This window comes from Bos mutus, chromosome 12 (genome assembly GCF_027580195.1).
Source record: "Bos mutus isolate GX-2022 chromosome 12, NWIPB_WYAK_1.1, whole genome shotgun sequence".
NCBI lineage: Eukaryota > Metazoa > Chordata > Mammalia > Artiodactyla > Bovidae > Bos > Bos mutus.
This window is the reverse complement of record NC_091628.1, coordinates 73,583,762-73,592,429: the sequence shown is the minus strand read 5'-3', so window position 1 is coordinate 73,592,429 and position 8,668 is coordinate 73,583,762.

The window sequence follows — 8,668 nt, the reverse complement described above, 5'->3', positions numbered from 1 at the left end:
CAATTAACAGACACGAATGGTCACCCAAATTACCAGGTAGATGCAGGGTGAGTTACGTGGGACAGATGTTGCTGTCAAGTCCTGTTACTTGAGGATTACTCTACTGTTCATCCTGAGAATGTGTAGCTAATGAGCTGCATCCACTTGGCAACAAAGGAGGGTGAGATCTCTTTCTGTTCTCGAAATCTCGTAGCAGACCTCCTGCTCCGTGCATCACGTTCTGGTTGAGTATCTCTTCAACAATAAAACCATGTTCTTTCTCTACTGACTTTATGGAGAGGATTTCCAGGTTGGAAGAAGATTTTGTTTCAAACTATATTTTTTCACTAAATGGTGATTCTTGGGGAAAGTCTTCATGATTTCTTTGCAGTGTTTATTCCAGCACGATAATAATGTTGAGATGTGGGCCTCAAACATCTTTGCTCATAGACATATGATGTCTTTCCTAGCAGGTGAGCATACTGTCACGTAGGTGCCCCGTCCTGTAACTGCCGAAGTCTCTGATCAATCTCATTGCTTCTGCTTGAGCCCGAGGTCTCCCAATCCATCCCCCTGTACCCACAGGTGGTTGGTTCAATATTGTTTATCCAAGTGTAAACTGGTCCCCAGGATAATTTAGTCAAGTTATAATGTTAAGGATTAAAACCCAGTGTTCTTTGGGTAGGGTTTCCCAGGTGGTGCTGGTAATAAAGAGCCTGCCTGCCAATGCAGGAGACGTAAGAGACCTGGGTTTGATCCCTGGGTGGAGAAGATCCCCTGGAGGAAGGCATGGCAACCCACTCCAGTAACCTTGCCTGGAGAATCCCATGGACAGAGGAGCTTGTGGGCTACAGTCCATGGGGTCACAAAGAGTCGGACATGACTGAAGCGACTTAGTGTGCATTCACGTTCTTTGAATAGTGATATTTTTTGGTGCCTCACTGGAGCTTTGCACCCCTTTCCATCTTTGAATATTTTTATCAGATTTTCAGACCTTTATCAATCGCTTCGATTTCTATTTTTATAATTTTTCTAATTGATTTAGTTCTATCTGTAATAGACTGAAGTTGAAAAAGGAAGTCAAGAAACACCTGAAGTAACAGTCAAATTTGGCCTTGGAGTACAGAATGAAGCAGGGCAAAGGCTCATAGAGTTCTGCCAAGAGAACACACTGGTCATAGCAAACACCCTCTTCCAACAACACAAGAGAAGACTCTACACATGGACATCACCAGATGGTCGACACTGAAATCAGATTGATTATATTCTTTGCAGCCAAAGATGGAGAAGCTCTATACAATCAGCAAAAACAAGACCTGGAGCTGACTGTGGCTTGGATCATGAACTCCTTATTGCCAAATTCAGACTGAAATTGAAGAAAGTGGAGAAAACCACTAGACTATTCAGGTATGACCTAAATCAAATCCCTAACAATTATACAGTGGAAGTGAGAAATAGATTTAAGGGACTAGATCCGATAGACAGAGTGCCTGACGAACTATGGATGGAAGTTCATGACATTGTACAGGAGACAGGAATCAAGACCATGCCCAAGAAAAATAAATGCAAAAAAGCAAAATGGCTGTCTGAGGAGGCATTGCAAATAGCTGTGAAAAGAAGGGAAGTGAAAAGCAAGAGAGAAAAGGAAAGACATACCTATTTGAATGCAGAGTTCCAGAAAATAGCAAGGAGAGATAAGAAAGCCTTGCTCAGTGATCAATGCAAAGAAATAGAGGAAGACAACATAATGGGAAGGACTAGAGGTCTCTTCAAAAAAATTAGAGATACCAAAGGAACATTTCATGCAAAGATGGGCTCGATAAAGGGCAGAAATGGTATGGACCTAACAGAAGCAGAAGATGTTAAGAAGAGGTGGCAAGAATACACAGGAGAACTGTACAAAAAAGATCTTCACGACCCAGATACTCACAATGGTGTGATCACTCACTTAGAGCCAGAAGTCAAGCTGGCCTTAGGAAGCATCACTACGAACAAAGCTAGTGGAGGTGATAAAATTCCAGTTGAGCTATTTCAAATCCTGAAAGATGATGCTGTGAAAGTGCTGCACTCAATATGCCAGCAAATTTGGAAAACTCAGCAGTGGCCACAGGACTGGAAAAGGTCAGTTTTCATTCCAATCCCAAAGAAAGGCAATGCCAAAGAATGCTCAAACTACCGCACAATTGCACTCATCTTACACGCTAGTAAAGTAATGCTCAAAATTTTCCAAGCCAGACTTCAGCAGTATGTGAACTGTGAACTTCCAGATGTTCAAGGTGGTTTTAGAAAAGGCAGAGGAACCAGAGATCAAATTGCCAACATCCACTGGATCATGGAAAAAGCAAGAGAGTTCCAGAAAAACATCTATTTCTGCTTTATTGACTATGCCAAAGCCTTTGACTGTGTGGATCACAACAAGCTGTGGAAAATTCTGAAAGGGATGGGAATCCCAGACCACCTGACCTGCCTCTTGAGAAACCTATATGCAGGTCAGGAAGCAACAGTTAGAACTGGACATGGAACAACAGACTGGTTCCAAATAGGAAAAGGAGTACGTCGAGGCTGTATATTGTCACCCTGTTTATTTAACTTCTATGCAGAGTACATCATGAGAAACACTGGGCTGGAAGCACAAGCTGGAATAAAGATTGCCAGGAGAAATATCAATAACCTCAGATATGCAGATGATACCACCCTTATGGCAGAAAATAAAGAAGAACTAAAGAGCCTCTTGATGAAAGTGAAAGAGGAGAGTGAAAAAGTTGGCTTAAAGCTCAACATTCAGAAAACGAAGATCATGGCATCTGGTCCCATCACTTCATGGGAAATAGATGGGGAAACTGTGGAAACAGTGGCTGATTTTATTTTTCTGGGCTCAAAAATCACTGAAGATTGTGACTGCAGCTATGAAATTAAAAGATGCTTACTCCTTGGAAGGAAAGTTATGACCAACCTAGACAGCATATTCAAAAGCAGAGACATTGCCAACAAAAATCCGTCCAGTCAAGGCTATGGTTTTTCCAGTAGTCATGTATGAATGTGAGAGTTGGACTATAAAGAAAGCTGAGCACTGAAGAATTGATACTTTTGACCTGTGGTGATGGAGAAGACTCTTGAGAGTCCCTTAGACTGCAAGGAGATCCAAACAGTCCATCCTAAAGGAGATCAGTCCTGGGTGTTCATTGGAAGGACTGATGTTGAAGCTGAAACTCCAGTACTTTGGTTACCTCATTCGAAGAGTTGACTCATTGGAAGAGACCCTGATGCTGGGAGGGATTGGGGGCAGGAGGAGAAGGGGACGACAGAGGATGAGATGGCTGGATGGCATCACCAACTCGGTGGACATAGGTTTAGGAGGACTCCACAAGTTGGTGATGGACAGGGAGGCCTGGCGTGCTGTGGTTAATGGGGTCGCAAAGAATCGGACATGACTGAGCGACTGAACTGAAGTTGAAAAATAAAAGCATTTCCCCTCTAAAGAACACCTCACAACCTTGGTGACCCAGAGGAAGTCACTAGAAAGGCTTCATGAGGGTCTGTGTGGGCACTGGACCTTTCTGCTCTAGCAAAACGTGTACTGCAGTGATAAAAGAACATAAACTGGGAATGTGAACTAAAATGTTGCCTGTCATGTCAGTAAACAAAGGATGCTGTGGACATCAAGCCATCGCATCACAGGTGCCTGGACGGTGAGCCTTAAGGGAACTCAGGATGGAGGAAAAACAGCTGCCCTTGTAGTGATCAGCCTGCAGTCACCCCAAAGGTGATCCCTCAGGGAATTTGGATGGGAAGTAACAGGTGACCAGTCCAAACAGCTAAGGTGCAAATGAATGACTTCAGTGAGCCCAGACGCTTGCATCTTCCCCTACATAGCAAGGCCCTAAATTCCTTTAGAAATCTTTTTTGATAAATATTTAATATTAAGAGTAATCTTTTGATGTTCTGATTTCCTTGTCTTTTGTTGCAAAAAAAATCTCCTTTATGTCCTGGGTACCCACTGCCCGCCCCCGCTCCCTGCCTTGCCTCTTTGGAACGGTTTCTCAGAGTTATCTGAGATGCTGTGTCCTAGGCTTATGTCCTCAGATTTGTCCAACGAATAAAACATGATTCTCCACTTTTAAGTTGCACATTTTTTTTTTCAGTTGTCAGGAGGGAATAAAGTAGAAATCTTTCCCTCCAAAATTCTTAGATATTTTAAGAAATTATTTTGAGAAGCACCGTACTTAAAAGACAAACTCATTATTGAAAGGATATTCGCTTTCAATTGGGCTTTGGGGTTGAGCATCTTCGGTTCTGTCGGTCCCATCCCAGTGAGCCAAAGTGCTTTGGCTAAATTGCTTCCAGTCTAATCATACTCGGTTTTTTCACACAGGGTGTTGTGTTGCTGTACCAATTAACTGGAGTGATCCTAAAGGGTCTTTTTCATTAGTGAGATTGTCCTAATGGATAAAGCAATCATTTGCTTGGAGTCTGTCGGAAAAAGATCAGGGTTGAGTAACAGTTTCCAAGTGGCAGGACGCTCCTAGCATTTTGTTGCTTGTTTGAAAAGTATAAATCTTTAGCAGCCGCTAAACAAACAATAGAGTGTTTGCAGAGACACTAGTAATAGTAAAAGGTTCCTGACCAGAACTCTCAATTCCTGCATTAGAAAATCATATTAAAAATACCTTCTGAGAAAAGGGAAGAGGTACAGTGACAGGGAAGTGATGATTTATTCAGGCTAATAGTGAACTATAATGACCTCTCATTTAATGTAAATCTTCAAAGAAATTTCTTCATGGGGTATCAGTCTTAAATTTCACTGGCTAATCATCTCACCCTTAAAAAATTAATGTACTTTTCCGGGTGGCTTAGGAGAGAGTTGAAGGCAGGATAAAATTTGGCTTCAATCCCATCCAATCCTGGTCCTTGACTTTGAAGACAAAAGGCTGCAGCGTTATGTCTGCAGGGCTGACCGCTAGATGGAGTGCAGTAACAACGCCTCCTCCATTTCTTCAGCGGCTAATAATAGAAAGCTTTGCTTCTGAGCAACTGCAAAACCTGTACGCTCATAACTCATACGCTCACATAACTGATAGACTGTCGTTTGAAAATGAGAGGTGGACTGTTTAATGGCCGTGGAATCCGGCCTCCAGTTTTACCAGTTCTGTGTTTGGATAGTGCTCTGCCAGGTCCCACATCCCCCTAGCCACCCCCCACCGCCCCACAGAAGCAGCAGAAAATGGCCACAGTGCCAGGTGGCCAGTGATGGCAAGTTGTGGGCGGCATCTGAGTGCTAGCCATTTGGGAAGTCGAGATCAGGAGGGCCTATAATAATGTTATCCCAGTATTTTACCGGCAGGCCAAAGAAGGGAGAGCTGAGCCTTCGAATCTCTACAGGGAAGGTCCAGATGGATACCTTGTGCTTGTTGCCAAGGACATAAAAGGGAAGATGGAAATGGAGGCAGGCAGGGAGGGACTTAACGTTTGTGGTTGATGTTGCAGAATCAGAAATGAACACTCTGCTGCTACGATGTCTAAGAATGGTCATAAAAGATACTGTACGCCTTGGGATAAACCAAACTAACAGATCACCCTACGGGTTCTGGTACCCGAAATGATGGGGCCTCCCTGGTGGCTCAGGTAAGGAATTCACCTGCCAATGCAGGAGACTCAGGAGACACAAGTTCAATCCCTGGATTGGGAAGATCCCCTGGAGAAGGAAATGGCGACCCACTCAGTATTCTTGCCTGGGAAATCCCATGGACAGAGGACCCAGGAAAGGGGGTCACAAAAGAGTCAGACATGACTTAGCACCTAAACAACAATAACCCTAAATGATAAAATCTTGTCTACTTTGTAAATATCTGGACTTCACAAAAATTTGTCCCTGATTTTTTTTCCTGTCTTGTTGTTTGAATATAACTTTGTGAATATGATAAGTGCTGAGTACTGCTATTTTTCCGCCATGAGCAGACTAATACAAACGTACTAAGCCCGGTCATTTGCCACTGCTAAAAATATTTGTTGCATTTTATGTTTGTTGAGCCAGTCCTTCTGATTGACACCTTCTGAAAATCAGACGCCTGATTTTCCTAGACGTCTTTGTGAAGAAACACCTTCCTTTTGAAAGTGAGTCTGCATCTGAGTTTGCCTTTGACAAGACATACACCGTGTCCAAAGATGTTTGGTAAAGAAGAAATCCGGCTTTTAGAAATAATGCTGGGGTCTTGACATAATCCACACAGTAGACAGTATTTCGGTTGACCTGTGTAAGTCTTTTCACTATTTTTTTCAACCAAATAGTTGAAACCACGGCCTGTAATTCTGTAATAGCTTCACGGTGGAGAATTTTGCCAGTTGACCTCTAATATTCATCTTTCCCCTTTTTTTCAGAGCAACAGAGTTTTCACCAGGTTAATCGTTTCTCAGAACATGTTAAGCAGCATCTCACACAAGAGATGGACGGGGCCATTTGAGTTAATGCTGGGCGAAAGAATGTAAGCAAAAATGTTGTGGACAGTTTTGGGAAAGCTTTCTTAACAGATAGCTTGCTTATGCTCTCTGTCACTCTCTCTTTTGTCTCGTACTGCCTGCCGGCTGGAATACAGTCTTTATGGCTGGTGCTACAGCAGCAGTTTTGGCCCATGAGGTGAATTTAGGGAAAACATCCACGCCAAGTTGAGAAACAAGAGCTTGCCAACCTAAAATGTTGTTGGGCAGCAAACCAGCTGTTGACGTAATATCCTTAGATTATATAAGAAATAATCCAGCTTCTGTCTTGTATGTTAGTCACTCAGTCATGTCTGACTCTTTTGCAACCCCATGGACTGCAGCCTGCCAAGCTCCTCTGTCCATGGAATTCTCCAGGCAAGAATCCTGGAGTGGGTTGCCATTTCCTTCTCCATCTGTCTTGTATAAGTCTCTGATATTTTGAATCTTTTGTGGGTTTAATTATGTGTTTCCCTCAAATTTATATGTTGAAGTTCTAATCCCCAAGTACCTCTGAATGTGACTTATTGCAGATACAGTCTTTAGTGAGATAAGTAAGTTAAAATGGAGTTAGTAGGGTTGGTCCTAATCCAATGCAGTTGGTTTCCTTACAAAAAGTTAAAGTCTGGAAGTGGATACACTCAGAGGAGAATGGAAAGCAGAGACACAGGAAGAAGATGGCCATTTACACACCAAGGAGAGAAGAATGAAAAAGAGCACCCCTCACGGCCCTGGAAGAAAACAAATTTGGACACCTCCATCCCAGACTTTCAGGTTCCAGATTGTGAGACAGTAAAGCCCTGCTCTTCAAGCCTACAGTCCGTGGGGCTTTGTGATGCTAGTCCTAGAAAACTAAGACAGGGTCTGAGCACCAAGAAGGATGTTGTCAGAGAAACAAGTCACTCTCAGTGTTTCCACTTGAATGGCTTTAATACAGGGAACTGAGAAGGTCAGACCAGACCGAAGTGGCTTCATGTGCACGCAGGCAGTCTCTCACACAAAGCCCTTGCTGCATCAGTTCCTAGAACCGGCTTCAACACCCTGACCTCCCAGACTCTCGGTTGACCTGGATGACAGCTTTCAGGTCCCCAGTAAAGAGCTCATTCAAAGGGAACTTCAGATCTTGTGGTTCCAAGCCCACCCTGGGGAGGACTGTTCCCAAGCGGGAGAGAAGGCGCACGGGAAACGCCGCTCTGTGCCGACACTCAGCGGCCCCAGCTGGTGGGGCTGGGGGTCCTCCTGCCGCTCGGAACAGCTGTCGCTTGTCTGAAGGGGCAGGTGAAGACCAGCTGGGACACAGGCAACTGCAGCTGTCCCCCTAGGATGGCTGAGGCATAAATCCCTTCAAAAACAAAGTCTATGTGAGGTTTGAAGTCCCCTCAAATTGCAAAGTGCAGAAAGTCTTTGTAAATACCCAGGACATGAACAAAGATGAGAGCCGGAATGACAATAAAGATCGTCACGTTACATGAAGGTTTTTGTTTGTTTGTTTGTTTTTTAGGTTTATTTATTGACTTACAGCTGCGCTGGGTCTTCACTGGTGCACACGAGCTTTGCCTGGTTGTGGCGAGCAGGGGCTCCTCTTCGCTGCAGCGTGCACACTTCTCACTGTGCTGGCTTCTCTTGCTGGGGACCAGGGCCTGCAGGGTGTGTGGGCTTCAGTACTTGGGGCACCTGGGCTCAGTAGGTGCAACTCCTGGGCTCAGTTGCTCCGCATCTTGTAGGGTCTTCCCAGACCACGATTGAACCCATGTTCCCTGCATTGTCAGGCGGACTCTTAACCAGTGTTTAGCAATATTAGAAGCTATCCAAATGGTTCATATAATGGTTTATTTTATTTCTTCTCCATTTCTTTTCCAATTCTTAGATGTTTTCATTTCTAAAGTGTTAGTCGTAACCTGTATGTGTGCTCACCCTATTCCTTCCCGTTCAAACACTTCTCCCCTTCTTTACAATGCTTAACTTTGTCAGTGGATACTGGCTTATATTTTCACAGCACTGTTTTTTTTTAAACAAGTTCAATTGCTTGAGAACTTCATTAAAAAATAGACTTTAAAAGAAAGTACAGAGATTTCTGATGCACCCTCTCACCCTGCTCCTAGTATGATTCACCTGTTACAGCTGATGAGCCAATTAAATACATTCTTTTTAACTAAAGTCCATAGGCCACAGCACTTTTTAAAGAAGCAGACATCAGTTTACTGAGACTTGAGAATGC